General features: G+C 37.0%; 1 long non-coding RNA gene across 6 annotated transcripts in view; it reads left to right on the top strand.

Moving 5' to 3' along the window:
• The window catches only part of LOC144316785 (uncharacterized), a 292,783-nt gene extending 279,399 nt beyond the window's left edge, over nt 1-13,384 (top strand). For all 6 annotated transcript variants that reach the window (XR_013382646.1, XR_013382642.1, XR_013382641.1 and 3 more), the window contains 2 exons: nt 12,113-12,231; nt 12,677-13,384. This is a non-coding gene — a long non-coding RNA (uncharacterized LOC144316785). The remainder of the gene's footprint in view (nt 1-12,112; nt 12,232-12,676) is intronic.
• Nucleotides 13,385-16,196: the final 2,812 nt, after the last annotated feature.

Genomic DNA, 16,196 nt, shown 5'->3' with positions numbered 1-16,196 from the left:
ATCAATAACAGCTTTCTTTTTACCAAAATCCATGTTCTCTTCTCCAGGTTACACAAAGGACATTTTCCAACCTCCTTTAAAATTAAGGGTGGCTTGATGGCTGGAATGTGAGTGAAAGTGAAGAATTCCACTTCCAGGCCCAGCTTCAACAGGCCTCCCATGAGCATTCCATTTTTCCCCCCTTCTGGCTACCGGAATGGAGATAAACCCCAGGATGATCTTAGAAGGCCACAGATTGAAGAGAGCAAAACCTTTATAAGCCTGGAACCCTAAATGAAGACCTGTTCCCTTGACTAGTATTGATACATGAATGAAAAACCAACTTCTGCTGTGCTTGTGACATTATATATTTGGGGGGTGGGGTAGAGTGGGAAGTAAGTGGTTAAGAAGGTTCGTGTCCTAGAGCAGCTAACTAATTGACCTTTATTATGTTTGATTCTTTCACTGTTTCTATGTTTTATTCGATTTTTAAAATTCTTTTCTTTAGCTTCCTTACTGACTAATTTCTAAAACTGCATCAAAAATTTACTGAAAGACTAAATAACTGAAAATGTTGTTGGGATGCCTAGGTGGTTCAGTGGTTGAGTGTCTGCCTTTGGCTCAGGGCATGATCCCAGAATTCTGGGATTGAGTCTCATATCCAGCTCCCTGCAGGGAGCCTGCTTCTCCCTCTGCCTGTGTCTCTGCCTTTCTTGGAGTGTCTCTCATGAATAAATAAGTAAAATCTTTTTGAAAAAATGAAAGAAAATGTTGTAAAAGTGTTTATAAATAAGAACAATGCAAAGAACATATTGCATTTTATTATTTTATATTTTATATGTACTTATATTTTATATATTTGTTTGTTTATATTTATGTGTTAGTTACCATAATAAAATACTACAAACTGAATGGTTTAAATAGCAGTTTTATTATCTTATAGTTTCAGAGGCTAGAAGTCTGAGATGAGGGTCTCAACAGAGTTGGTTCCTTCTGAGGGCCATGGAAAGAATCTGTTGCATTTCTCTCTGCTTCCAGGGTTTCCTGGCAATCTTTGGCATTCTTTGGCTTACAGACACATCACTCTAATCTCTACTTTTATCTTCACATAGTGTTTTTGTGTTTGTCTCTATATTCAAACTTGTCCATTTTATGAGGATAACAGTCATACTGGATTAGGGCCTATGCTAATGATTTCATCCTAAATTGATTACCTCTCTAAAGATCCTGTCTTCAGATAAGATTGCACTCTAATGTGCTTAGAGTTCCTATTCCAAAGTATACTTTTGGGGGAAACACAATTCAACCCATAATAATGAGAGCCCCATATACAAGGAGATCCAATAGCAGAAGGGAGGGAGCATGGGCTCTTGAATCTCACGGAATTAGGTTGGAATCCCAGCCCTACAACTCCCTCTCCATGTTACTGAATCTCAGGTATTTCAACTCTCTGAGCCACAGCATCTATTTTTGTAAAAGCAGGGTAGGGACAACAACTTTATTAGGTTTTTATAAGGGTTAAACAAAATATTAGGCACTTATTAAGCACTCAGTGGCTATTACTCAGATAATTATTACTCAAATAATTATGATACATCTCACAACAAATAATTGTTATGATCCAAATATGCATTACAACACTCTGCTGTTGCTATGGAAATATTATAAGGTTAAGGAATGATCTTAGTATATCCTCAAAAGAAAATCCAGATAACCTAAGCTATCTTAATTTAATTACTATTAATGTCATTGTTTCAATGTAATCTTGACTATGGGATTCACAATCTCAATGCATCCTTTATTAATTGACACCTGTACTTGAATGCTTGTCCTTAGCTGAGTTTTATTTGATACGAAATGATAGATATACCATGGGATTAGCTACTTACTTCAAAGTCATGTTCTTTCGTGATTTGGGTGTTGAAATGAATCAGTTGTTTGCAGTTGAAAAGCTAATGAACTACTCACAGGACTGAAAAGCTCCCCAAAAGTTTAGGTTTCTGAAAGTGCCTGTGCATCAGAGGGACACACAACCAGTTCTCTTTCAGCTGTCACATTGTCCTTGAAATAGAGTGCTACCAGATTTCACTGTATAAACGCATGATTCTTTGATACTCAACCATTCTCTATTCAATCTCTTCCCAGAACAGTAGCTTTAAAAGCATGTACATTCTTCTCTTTTTTCCTTTTTTTTTTTTTTTTTTTTAATAACTTGTAAGGTTTATTAGTTTTCCCACCAGGATGAACTGAGCAGGAGACAGCTGCTGGCCTAATAGCAGGAACAGCTGGTTGTATTATTTCTTCAGTTACTGCATATACCTGTGTCTGTTCACCTACAACCCAACAAGTTTGATCCTTAGCCACAAATGCTAAATCAGAAACTGAATCAATGGAAAAGCAAAAGAAATGAAAGGAAAAATGAAGTCTCTCAACTTGGAAATGGATGTGGGTAAGAGGAAATGGTGAAGTTTAGAAAGCAATTGTAATATCAAATGAACCAGGATATGATCATCAAGAGAAGCAAACAGAAAAGTGCCAGACAGTTAAAGGCAAACGAGAGTGTTGTCAGACATCTTACACTGCCTTTTGTCCAAGTGGATTAACGCATTGGCATACTATAGCCCCTGGCAGAATTTTTTCCACTTAAATTTTTCACCTGTCACTATACAATTTGTTTCAGAGCTAGCCTTTGGAATTAACTTAAAATGGATTCTGGGGCTTCCAGTAAGGGACAAAAGAGGAAAAAAAAAAAACCCAGCTGACATGAAAGTCATCACAAATCATTCACGGCTGTAACTGTACTGCCTATGTCCCTCTTTTCTATTTACCAAGCTGAGTGCTAAGTATATCCATGTCCACTCTACACATTTTCTTTATAAGGACCATAAAACCCTTGTTGAGCTATTAGCACCTGCTACAACTAGGCTTTCATTAAGGAAAATAGATACAGTATCTGGAGATGTCAGTCATAAAACTCCATTCAGAGTACAAACAGTGCTTAAAAACAGCAGAAGGACAGCAAAAAGAGAAGATGGGGTATGGCCATTAGGCTGGAGTTGGAGGGGGAGAAGCAGAAGGGAACTGAAGCAGAAAATTAAATGGTCTGATACTGACTTTGAATAATAGCTCTTGGGTGACCCTGAATCTTACAACTGGAAGTGTGCACATATTAAAATTCTCCAGTTGTGATCAGTTTTCAGTGTGCAAGATATTTCCCCCTCTAAATGTGCTGTTAGGTGAGTGGGAAGAAGCCAGTCATTTAAAAAACTCTTGGACGCTCTGCATCCATTTTACATCCGTGTGAAATCTAGTGATTTCCTCTCCTTTCATTAAGTCCTCCAGAAACATTGGCCCTCATGTGGGTCCTTCACTCATCAGAATCTAATTATTGCCATCCATTTGGGTACTGCTGCCCAGCTCTAGCACTCAGAGATCACCACAGGGGAAATCAGGCCTGTGGAGGTATTTGTTAGCACCACCAGATACATCTCCACATAGAGGCTATTGCCCCCCACCCTCCCATCCCCATTTTTATTAACTCTTCTTTTCTTTCAAAACTGCCCACCGTTTTCCATCTTCAGTTATTTTTACCAATGATATGCCACAAAGCAAACTCCATCTTAATTGCTGAACCTTAGTATTTAGCCTTTGATGTCTTACAGTTACCTAATTCCACTAATGGTAGCATTAAGATAAAAGCCCACAGTGACTCTGACTTTTCTAATATTTTAGATGTAGGTATCTTTTGGTTATTATTTTTCTATCTAGAGAAAGACTTTTTTTTCCTGAAATCTGAGGAGAGAAAATATACCTTCATAGAGAAATACAGGTAGAAGGACCCTGAGGTGGATTTTTGCTTTTACCTTTTTTGGGGCAATACAGTCAACACTGTACTATTAACATCTAGTCCAAGTTATTTCTTTATTTTTCTTTATTTTTTAATACGTTATTTCTTAGGAACTAGAGATGCTATGTGTAAAACAACCAGCTTGAAAAATTGCTTTATTTTAGCAATTTTCAAATATTTATCTCTTCCTGTTTGATTATGCAGAATGCAAAGAAAGTGATATTTTCTGTCTATTGAGGTTTCGATATAAATAAGAAAAGACTAAACAATTCAATTATAATATCCAAAAGAAAAATATATATCTTTTTAACTTCCAAGAAGCCCAACTTATGCCTTTCTACTTCTCCTGTCTTCTTTCCTATGTTAGGTCCAGAACCACTTACCTATATGCCATTCTGTCCTTCACAGACAGAATTCTAGGTCATGGAAATAGTGAATAGGTCTCATAGCCCCTTTACAAGCCCTGGTTCTTTTGTCCCTGAGTGGGTTTAATTAATACCCACGGTATTGGTTTTCTACTGCTGCTGTAACAAATTACCACAAAACTTTAGAAGCTTAAAACAACAAAAATTTATTATCTTACAGATCTGGAGGTTAAGAGTCCAGCATGGGTCTCTCTGGGCTAGAATCCAAGTGTCAGCAGGGTTGCATTCATTTTTGGAGGCTCTAGGGGAGAATCTGTTTCATTCTTTTTTTTTTTTTTTTTTAACTTCTAGAGACTGTTCACATTCCTTGGTTCATGAACCCCTTTCATTTTCAAAGCCAGCAATGGTCAATCAAGTCTTTATCTGATTCTGACATTTCTGCCTCAGTCTTCCCTAATTAAAGCTGCTTGTGATTACATTGTGTACGCTCAGATAATTCAGTAAAATCTCTATCTGGCCAGCTGATTAGCAAACATAACGCCATCTGCAAACTTATTTTTTCCTTGTCATATTGCATAACATATTTACAAATCCCAAGGATTAAGATGTGGATATTTGGAAGGCCATTGTTCAGCCTACCACACCCACCCTCTTAGAGAGATGAGATTAACTCTTGAGATTATCCTGGAAATTTCCACTTACATGAACCTGAGGACTACTTGAAGTTAACTATTTTTTAAAAAATTATTTTATTTGTTTTATAGAGAAAGAGAGCATGAGCAGGGGAGGGCCAGAGGGAGAAGGAGAGAGAGTAGACCTTCCATTGAAGCCGAGGCTGAATCTCAGGACCCTGAGATCATGACTTGAGTCAAGATCAAGAGTTGGATGCTTAATCGATTGAGCCACCCAGGTGCCCCAAGAAGTTAACTGTTATTCAAAATTTATCTTCAGTGCAATATAAATTTATAAGTAACTCCTGCTTTAGTTTCCTGTTTTTAATGATGTGTCATAATTTTGGATTGGAGAGACTCACTGCAGTATAAAGAAAGGAATATGACCATTGGGATCAAAAAGGCCAGTATTTAAATCCCAACTTCATAACTCATTGACTCTCTGTTTCCTCATTTTTACAATGGGGACAAAGAGGTCTATCTTGAGTGCTGTGAAGAGGATATAATTGATGCAAGCAAAAATATGCGAAGTGTAATATTTGTACAAATAGTGATAGACTGTATAACTCCCATGAGAAGACCTGACCCATGGTAGCTTTGCTCTCCTTAGTGCTCTGTATAAAGAGTGACACTGAAGCATCACCACTTCTGGAGGTCAAATCTGATCAGGGACTCTCTGGACTCATGAAACACAAATTTTGGGTCTGGATTCCTACAAAATCCTAGGGCCAGTTCCAGTCTATGGTCTCAACTGGTCTTGGTGAGATTGTCATGGAGCTCAGATTTGGCTAGTATGGTAAAGTTGTGATTTGCCCCATATTGCATGACAGCTGGTTCAATCCCCAGCAGTGATTTCAGTCAGGGAGCGTTCAGCCCTTTGAAATTGATAATTTGCTGCTCCTACTGATTTCTTTTTCTCTTATCCTCATTTATATTCCACTGTTAAATGTGGCATGGGGACAAATTATTTTGGCTGTGATACCTAGAAGAAGGGCACATATAATGTTGTATTATTCAAATTAATATAGATTATATCATAAAGCATGGAATATATAATTCTATACATGATATGTTATTTAACCCATATTTTAGATACACAAACTGTATACTAGACCAAGGATGATAGTAATAATAATAATAATAATAATAATAATAATAATAATAAGCTATCATATTCTGCTAAAAATAATTGCATACCATGGTAAACAGAATAATGCTCACCAAAAGATGTCCATATCTTAATCTTTGGAACCTACAAATGTCACTTTATGTGGCAAAAGAGAACTAGGTTGCTGATTCAATTGAGGTGTTGGTCAGCTGACCTTGATATGGGGACATATCTTGTGTTAGCTGAGTTATCTTAGGTTAGCTGAGTGGGCCCAGTCTGATCCCATAACCCCTTAAACGTGGGAAAAAATGAAATAAGCTGGAAAAAAGGATTCAAATAGATGGTCATGTGAGAGGGACTGGGCCTGTTTTGTTGACTTTCAGAAGGATCTTTCATGAGCCCAAGAATAGAGGTTCTAGAAGCTGGAAAGGACAATAAAATAGATCCTAGAGGCTCCAGAAAGGAACAATTCTGACAGTACCTTGATCTTTGCCCAGTGAGATCTGTTTTGGACTTCTAACCTACAGAACTATAAAATAAATCATTTGCATTATTTTAAGCCACTAAATTTGTGACTATTTGTTATAGGAACTATGGAAAACCAATACAGATACTTCATAGATAATTTGTCGTTAAGTAACCTAACCAACTTATTACGTGGTAATAACTTTAAAAATATGTTCCATGTTAATGTCTTATTACATGCTATGCACCCTTTATTTTCTTTAATAATTTTCTTCCAAAATTATATGCTTCATAGATAAGGTTCTCATAAAATCAAACATAACAGATTGAGTGAGGTATGATAGAAGATTTTAAAGGAGATTTCAAAGCAAGTGTATGAAAGTACAGGGCATTGCCATTACATAATCGTTTGCAAAGAATTTTCTTTCAGATGCTATAACAACTGAAACATGACAAACCCATTTGACCAGGACAAATGATGTTCATGTTTTTTAGATGGGGAGGAAAAAAAAATACCAATTTACTTTTATTTATTTTTTTAAAAAGATTTTATTTATTTATTCATGAGAGACACACAGAGAGAGAGGCAGAGATATAGGCGGAGGGAGAAGCAGGCCCCATGCAGGGAGCCCAACGTGGGACTCGATCCCAGGTCTCCAGGATCACACCCTGGGCTGAAGGCGGTACTAAACCGCTGAGCCACCGAGACTGCCCCCAATTTACCTTTAAAAGCCATTTACTGTTTGAATCTACAGCAAACACCTAGAGTGTAAGCTATTAAAATTTTTAAGTTTTAGAACTCTACAAGCTTTCCTGAAAGCCCAGAATACTGCCTCATATGTCCTCCTGTCATTCTGAGGTAGGAAGGTAGTGTTTTCTGATGATTACATCATTTCACTAATCATTCTGACGACTCTGCCAAGTAGACGGAAACTATTTTGGAAAAGTCACGAATCTTTCTCCCACTGAAAAGGCAACGGTGGCAGAACCAGGACTGTATGTATCATTTCAGATGATTGTGGAGGGCTGCCTAGGGTGGAAGGGGAGCGAGTGTCTGCAAGCTCTGAGGCTCACATTTCCTGCTTTCCCTAACTGCAGCATTTCTTCTGTGAAACGCATTCTTTCTCCAAGCCCTCATGTAACAGTCAGATGGTTGTCCCCTTCCCTTTTACTTTCCACTTCAAAAAAGACAAATAAGGACATGGAAGAAACGTAAGTGAGAAATACTTCAAAGTCAGTTTTCTGCTTGTCATGGCCTAAACTCGTCTCTCCACTCCTGAGACAGACTTGCTGGAAGACTGAGGTTTGACTTAACACTTAAGAATGTTCCAGAAGTGTGCTTTGTAGCAATGCCCCTGAAGAAAATGAATGCTTACTCCGTGAGCTGCTGTGAAGCAAGGCAATGCACACAGAGAGGCATCGTTCATCTTCTTCTGGCTCCAGGGGCCTCTCCCACCAGCCTGTTTGACATATAAAATTTCCACCTCACTTGGTGGTAAAGTTGCCTGCTGCTGTCTCCATATAGGGAAAAGTGCCAGAGTTCTGTAAAGGTGACGAAGCTGTTACTTCTGTAAAAGATAGGTGCAGAGAATGGTGTAGGAAGAGGAGACAAAAGGTAAAGTTGGAATGAGTGCAAGATGGGCAAAGAACTGAAATCTTATCTCAAGAGAAGTCATCGTGTAATCCTGTAGATTTTAGGGACAATGCTTTAAAATATTCAATAATTGAGTTACCCCATAACAACCCACTTCCTACAAAAAGACTGTGCTATAATTTCTGTTTGTACACAGACAATATATACAGCTTGCTCTCTGCCTGAGGTGCCCTTCCTCATGTATATACATGTATGAACATTTTTATTCGGTACAATTATTTTTTATCATTATGATCGTTGAACACAGGTTCAGGTGAAAGGCACTTACTGCCCCTGAAATACTGAATGCATAATTTAAAATCCCTCTTTCACAGGATCTTGAAATCTTCAAAGCCCTGTCACCTCTCTGACCACCGTCTGTGAACTAGGGCTACCCATATGGCTGCAGGACAATGCTAGTTTACACCATTAAGACTTGTGTTCGTTTCCTGGATCTGTCACCTCAAGGATATCCCTTTCTCTTCTCTAAATCTTGATTTTTCCCATCTGTAAAAATGGTGGTTATAATTGGCAGGGTTCCTATGAGAATTAAATCAGGTGACACATAGCAAAATGCCTAGCATAATCCCAGGATTTAGATGCTCTCTGCTATGTGAGTTTTACACCTTTCTGCTTTGCTGACATTCTCCTTCTTTGTTACAATTATCTTGTATCTCTTCTTCATTATCAACCCCACCCTCCCCCAGCCAACAGCATTTCACCTTGTAGCTTGATTTCTGAAGGCCTTGCCAAGCTTAAACTGGCAGGCTTCTGTGTGACCGGGTAAAGAGCTGTTCCATCTATCGATTGTTCACTTGGGAATAGCTCACATGATGGACACTGCTGTAGTTCTAAATGTGGGTTACCACAGAATCACTTTAGTCTTTGCTTGCCTGTCATTATTTGTGCATAATTGCCTAAAATAGAGAAGCAGCAATAAATAACCAGAAATTTCTACCACTGTGTTTCTGAAAGGACTTGATAGTATCAATGAAAGCACATGATATAAGTCTCAAGAGGATCATATGGAGACCTATTCAGTTATCAAGTTAAATCATGAGTATTTATTGACTGCCTAATGTGTGCTAAAACTCAGAGATAAGGTGACGAGTAAAATGGACACAATCTTAAAATTTAGAGAAGCCTAAAGAGTTTATACCAAAAGATAATGTTGATATATATCTTTCTGTGCTTCAAAAAAATTTTAATTAAAAGATTATTTTTAACTGTAAAATACACATAATATTTACCATTTTAACCAATTTAAGTGTACAATTCAGGGGAAATAAGTACATTTATATTATTGTACAACCATCACCAACATCCATCCCCAGTATTCTCTTCCATCTTGCAAAATTCAAACTTTATACACGTTAAACAATAAATCCCCATCTACCTCTCCCCTCAGCTGCTGGAAAACACTGTTCTACTTCTTGTCTGTATGAATTTGGCCACTCTAGGTACCCCACATAAGTGGAATCATATAATATTTGCCCTTTGGTAACTTGTTTATTTTGTTTAGCATGATGTCTTTAGGGTTCATCCATGTTGTAACATGTATCACAATTTCTTTACTTTTTAAAGTTGAATAATATTTCACTGTGTGTGTGTGTATATATATATATGTATACATATATATATATATAAGAAGAGGAGAGAAAATGTGTATATATACACACACATATTTCACTATGTGTGTGTATATACACACACACACACACACACACACACATACATATATTCACATTTTGTTTATTCATTTCCCCATTGATGAAAAGTTGGGTTGCTGCCACTTTTAGCTACGGTGAATGATTTTTCTATGAACATGAATGTGCAAATATCTCTTACACACTCTGCTTTCGGTACCTTTGGGTATATACCTAGAAGTAGGAATGCATATTTATTCTTCTTTTAAGTTTTTAAAAGCTGACAAACTCTTTACCATAGCTGTAGCCCTATCTTACATTCCTTTCAACCTTGCACAAGGATTCCAATTTCTCCATATCCTTGCCAACATTTATTTTATTTATTTTATTTTATTTTATTTTATTTTATTTTATTATTTTATTTTATTTTATTTTATTTTATTTTATTTATTTTATTTTCTTATTTTTTTTTAATAGTAGCCACCCTAATAAGTGTGAGAGGATGTCCAATTGTCATTTTGGTTTCCATTTGCATCATAATTAGTGACATTGGGGATCCCTGGGTGGCGCAGGGGTTTGGCGCCTGCCTTTGGCCCAGGGCGCGATCCTGGAGACCCGGGATCGAATCCCACGTCGGGCTCCCGGTGCATGGAGCCTGCTTCTCCCTCTGCCTGTGTCTCTGCCTCTCTCTCTCTCTCTATGTGACTATCATAAATAAATAAAATTAAAAAAAAATAATAATAATTAGTGACATTGAACATCTTTTCATGTGCTCATTGACCATTTGTACATCTTCTTTAGGGAAATATGCATTCAAGTCCTCTTTTTTTTTAAATTTTTTATTTATTTATGATAGTCACAGAGAGAGAGAGAGAGACAGAGACACAGGCAGAGAGAGAAGCAGGCTTCATGCACCGGGAGCCAGATGTGGGATTCCATCCCGGATCTCCAGGATCGCGCCCTGGGCCAAAGGCAGGCGCCAAACCGCTGCGCCACCCAGGGATCCCAGTCCTCTTTTTTTAAAATAGGGTTGGGATTTTGTTGTTGTTGAGTTGTGCTGTTGATATATTTTTAAGATGAAGAGGACAGAATCTGATCATTATGAGAATGCCTTTTATATGCTGTTGTTTTAAAAGTTCTAATAATTACAAAAATATTATGGTCCAGATAAATACCACCTAATTCTTTTTTATTTTATCTTTAGTAATATGATTTTAATAGCTAAGTCAAAACTAGGCCATCAGTGGGATTTGCCTCATATTACATACATTATCTGGTCCCAAAAGTTATGGTTTGTCAGAAAGAAGCCATCTGTACCATTCCGTATTCACTCTCTTAGCTTTTTGTAAAGAAGTAAATCCTCTGGAGATAAAATTTCACATGCTTACTCATTGCATTAATGAAAAATAAAGTTCTGAAATGTTTGAGGGTGGATTTAAACTTTTTTTTCTTTCTTTTCTTTCTTTCTTTTTTTTTTTTTATCATTTATTGGAAGACTTTAAAATGATGCCAAGGAATAAATTACAGGCACAAGATCCTTCAGGCCACTGGGCTACTTTTAACAAATAACACTGTTTAGATGTATTAGTAAACATTATTTTTAATCTTCTATTTTGTGATATGTCAACAGAAATTAAACCAAGTTTTCAATGTATCCCAAAGCATATGTCAGACATGTAGATAACATATATTCTAAGACACCATTCTACCTTATATAAATATATTTGATGCTATTTTCTTGATGCTATTTTCTTGCTCACAGTAGAATAAAATGTTAATAATTTGACAAGTCCCGGCAATTTTACTATCCATTTCTTCCTGGTTCTATATAACATTTAGTGAGCACTAAACCCTAAAAGATTCAGGCAATTCAGTTTGAATAACCACTTAAAAGTACATATGCTTACTCAAAATAACTGAGCTACTTGATTCTGCAAAATGAAGTTGAAAAATCCCTGAAGAACAGACTCTTATGAAATAGGAGGTTGCAAACTGACTTTCATTTATATCCCTGGATATTTATTCCAAGAAAATTACATTCACCTGCATATTTCTTTACATAAATATTTTCTATTTTTAAGAAATGGCTAGAAACTCACTCGGGGTAATTCGAGTGCCAATTCGCCTAGATTCTAAGAGATTAACTTTTAGATTCTATTCCATCATTTGGTTGAATTCCATCATTTGTCTAGAATTCCTCTCTCAGTTCATATACACATTGTAAAATTAGTTTAAAAATCTTATAGTAAATACTTAATATAAAATAATTTATTTGGATGTACTTAGTATACAATAAAACAATCTATGATAATATATAATGATCAAGTATCCTACTTTCTAAATGCACTGAAACATATTTATTGAATGAATGATATTTTGAACATTGTCTGAGGTGCAGCATAAGCTCTGGTCAACAAGACATAAATGGACCATGTCCTCATGAAGACTGCAGTGGAAAGGAAAGACCATAAGTGAACGAAACGGCAAACAAGCAAAGTACTACACAAATATATTTTGGTAAGTGTCACAAACAATATGCAGAGATGGGGAATAATGTTGGTGGAGCAAAAATTAGAAAGGACATCTCTGGTTTTCAGCTGAGATGTGAAGAACAAGATAAGAAGGCATCAGACATATGAAACCGTGTGTGTGTGTGTGTGTGTGTGTGTGTGTTGAAGGCAAAAGTTTAGGTAGTTGGTTGTAGTTTTTCAGAGAAAAAGCAAGGAATCAATAGAGAGTCAGATAGGAAAGATACCAAGATAATTCAAACACAGAAGGAAAGGGTAGAAGAAAAGTAATGAAAGGGGAGTTTGAGATGTGGGTCATGAAAAGATGAAGCAAATTCATAAGGATTTCACATCTTATCTACTGTTCAGTAGGAAACTACCGACAAATTTAAAGCAGTGCACAGGCGTGATCTGATTTATGTTTTAAAAATGATTATTCTGATTACTGTTTGCAGACTAGAATAGAAACTAAGTAAGAGTGGGAATTGCAGACAAATATGGATGCCATTTTTCTGGCTTGGCTCAAGGATTTCAGTGGAATTACAGAGAAGAAGAAGAAAAGTCTATTATTCTACTTTCACCTCATCTGGTTGAGTTACATTTTGTTAGTGTTCCTCCAAAACCTAAGTACAAGTGTGACTTTTATTTAGGATACAGAAGGCCACAGAGAATTCCACTTTCTCTCCAATGATGATAAAAAGCTATGTGCAAAATTATTATTTGAACTCATCATAGAGTCAAGGTTGCAAGAGTACCAGGTAACTGGCATTTCATAAAGTCCCTGGGGGAGCAAATCAATCAGCATGATACATCACACCAGTTGTGTGTATGATCATTTCAATAGATGCAGAAAAAGAATTTTACAAAGTACAACATCCATTCATGATAAAAACCCTCAACAAAGTAGGCTTGGAGGGAACATACCTCAACATAATAAAGATCATATATGAAAAACTCATATCTAATATCACCATTATTGGGGAAAAACTAAGAGCTTCTCCCATCAGGTCAGGAATAAGACATGAATGTCCACTCTCAATATTTATATTCAACGTAGTACTGAGAGCCCCAGCCACAGCAATCAGACAATAAAAAGAAACAAAATATATCTGAATAAGTAAGGCAGAAGTACAGCTTTCACGATTTGTAGAAGACATGATACTATATAGGGATCCCTGGGTGGCGCAGAGGTTTGGCGCCTGCCTTTGGCCCAGGGCGTGATCCTGGAGACCCGGGATCGAGTCCCACGTCGGGCTCCCGGTGCATGGAGCCTGCTTCTCCCTCTGCCTGTGTCTCTGCCTCTCTCTCTCTCTCTCTGTGACTATCATAAATAAATAAATTAAAAAAAAAAAAAGACATGATACTATATAAAGAAAATGCAAAGACTCCACCAAAAAACTGTGAGAACTTATAAATGGATTCAGTAAAGTCACAGATTACAAAAATCAATGTACACAAATGTGTTGCATTTCTCTACACCAATAATTAAGAAGCAGAAAGAGGAAATAAGGAAAACAATACCATTTACAATTGCACCAAAAATAATAAGATACCTAGGTATAAACCTGAACAGAGAGGTGAAAGACCTATACTCCAAGAACTATAAAACACTGATGAAAAAAATTGAAGGTAATACAAAGAAATGGAAAAAATATTCCATGTTCATGGATTAGAAGAGCAACTATTGTTAAAATGTCTATACTGTCCAAAGGAATTACATATTTAATATAATCACTATCAAAATGCCAACAGCATTTTTCACAAAAATAGAACAACCAATTCTAAAATTTGTATAGAACCACAAAAAATCTTTGAGGAGAGTAGGACACTCAAGCTTTAGCCTTTGGCAGACCACAGGAGAAAGAGGTGGCAGCCATCCAAGTATGAAGGTCAGAGAAAATAACTGAAATTTAAATGAATTTTAAATGGCTGGGTGTGGGGTCGCATAATAGCTTAACTCTGTGGGAGCTCCAGACATAGGAGAATCTTACTTCTTTACCATTCTTTTCCATGGACCTTCCCCAGATACACATGAGAAGAGCTGAAAACAGAGCAAAGGACATCAGAGAGGACCCTTTGGTGGTACACGTGGTAATACTACCTACTGGTGGTCCAGCACGGGTGCACAGGTGTGAAATCCAGCTGTATTCTGGACATTTCTCCTTTAATGAGGAAAAAGCTGTCTGCTGCTGGGTGCAGGATGGGAAACTCTTCTGCTTCCCCTAGTAACACACAAAAAAGACTGGGTGCCGCCAAGGGAAAGATAAAAGTAGAAGCATCTGCCACTGAAGGTGAAGAAGGAGACCCACTCATGCCCAGGAAATTATAGTTCCACTGCCTGTGGGAGAGAAGGAAAGTTGCTCATGCCAAAGATCCTCATCTACTAAAAGCATTTCAGCATACAGGAGGGCCAAGAATGCTGAAAAAGCTTTTTTCCCTGTAGCTCAGGTATACCTGACACGCTTCTGACTGGGGCAAAAACAGTAGAATTGAAAAACACCCTCTGGCCATATCATGGCATTTGAACTGAAAAAAAGAGGAAAAGCAGTCTTTGGCTAGAGAAGAGGAGAGAACATGAACAGACACCTTCTTTGTTGTGCAGATATGCAGGGACTGCAGCAAGTAGAGGAACTTCTCTGTCTTAGTCTAACTCCAAGGCCACAACAGTCCATGAGTGGAGGAATTTGACATCTGAGCTGCACTAAACATAGCTATGGTATTAACAAAATCCAGGCTTAATGCCACTATTTACTAGTTTGATTCAAGAACTTGCCCCTTTGTACTCCCTACCTCCTCACCCCAAAATTTACAACCTGAGAGAAGGAAGACATGCACATTTCTGGATGTAAACATTACCCACTTTAGTCTATAGTGTTCTTTTATACAGCATCCAATCAAAAAATTCTGAGGCACATCAAAAAGCAAAAAAAAAAAAAAAAAAAAAAAAAAAAAGAATCAAGCCATTGTCAAGAAACAAAGCAATCAATAGAACCAGACTAAAAGATAGCTCAGATATTATAATATTCAGACAAACTCTAAGATTGTTATAATTAATATTTTAAAGTATATATTGGAAAATATATGCATGAAGAGATGGGAGAATTTTGCAGATAGATGCAAACTATAATTGCCAAATAGAAATGCTAGAAATGAAAAAAATGCAATCTCAGGGATGAGGAATTCTTCCCATGAGTTTAGCTGACTGAACATATGAGAGGGAATAATCAGTAAATTTTAAGATGAAAAAAAGAGTAAAAAAAGGGCATCCAAAAGCCATGGGAAAACACAAAATTGTATAGTAAAAAGGAAATTGGAGTCACAGAAGGAGAAAAGAGAGAAATCAAGACAAAAGAAATATTAGAAAGAGACAATAGTCAATAATTCACCCAAGTTAATGAAAGACAAAGACTCACAGATCCAAAAAGCTTTGAGGAAAAAAAACATACTCCAGCGAATCCTAGTCAAAATATGTGTGCCCCCCTCCCCCCCCAAAATTATATGTTGAAGTCCTAAACTTCAGTACCCTGGAATGTGACCCTATTTTGAGACAGGGTCTTTGCAGAGGTAATTAGGTTAAAATGAGATATTAGAATGGACACTAATCCAATATGACTCATGTCCTTTTAGAAAGAGAAAATTTGGACACGGGAATGTACAGAGGGAAGTCAATGTGAAAACACAGGGGAAGGCAGCCATCTACAAGCCAAGAAGAAAGGTCTGAAAAAGATCCTTCTCTCAAGGCCCTCAGAACAAACCAACCCTGCTAACATCTTGATCTTGTGCTTCAAGCCTCCAGGACTGTGAGACAACAAATCTCTGCTGTTTAAGCCACCTAGTCTATGTTTCTTTGCTGTGGTAGCCCTAACATACTAATACAGTGTTGAAAACTAAAGATAGAGGTAATCTTGAAGGCAGCTGCTGGAAACGAGATACATCACATAAAAGGAATAAAGAAAAGAATGAGAGTAGATTTCT

Source organism: Canis aureus, chromosome 7 (assembly GCF_053574225.1).
Source record: "Canis aureus isolate CA01 chromosome 7, VMU_Caureus_v.1.0, whole genome shotgun sequence".
Lineage (NCBI taxonomy): Eukaryota > Metazoa > Chordata > Mammalia > Carnivora > Canidae > Canis > Canis aureus.
The sequence above is the reverse complement of the archived record's forward strand: the minus strand, read 5'-3'. Positions and strand labels throughout refer to the sequence as shown.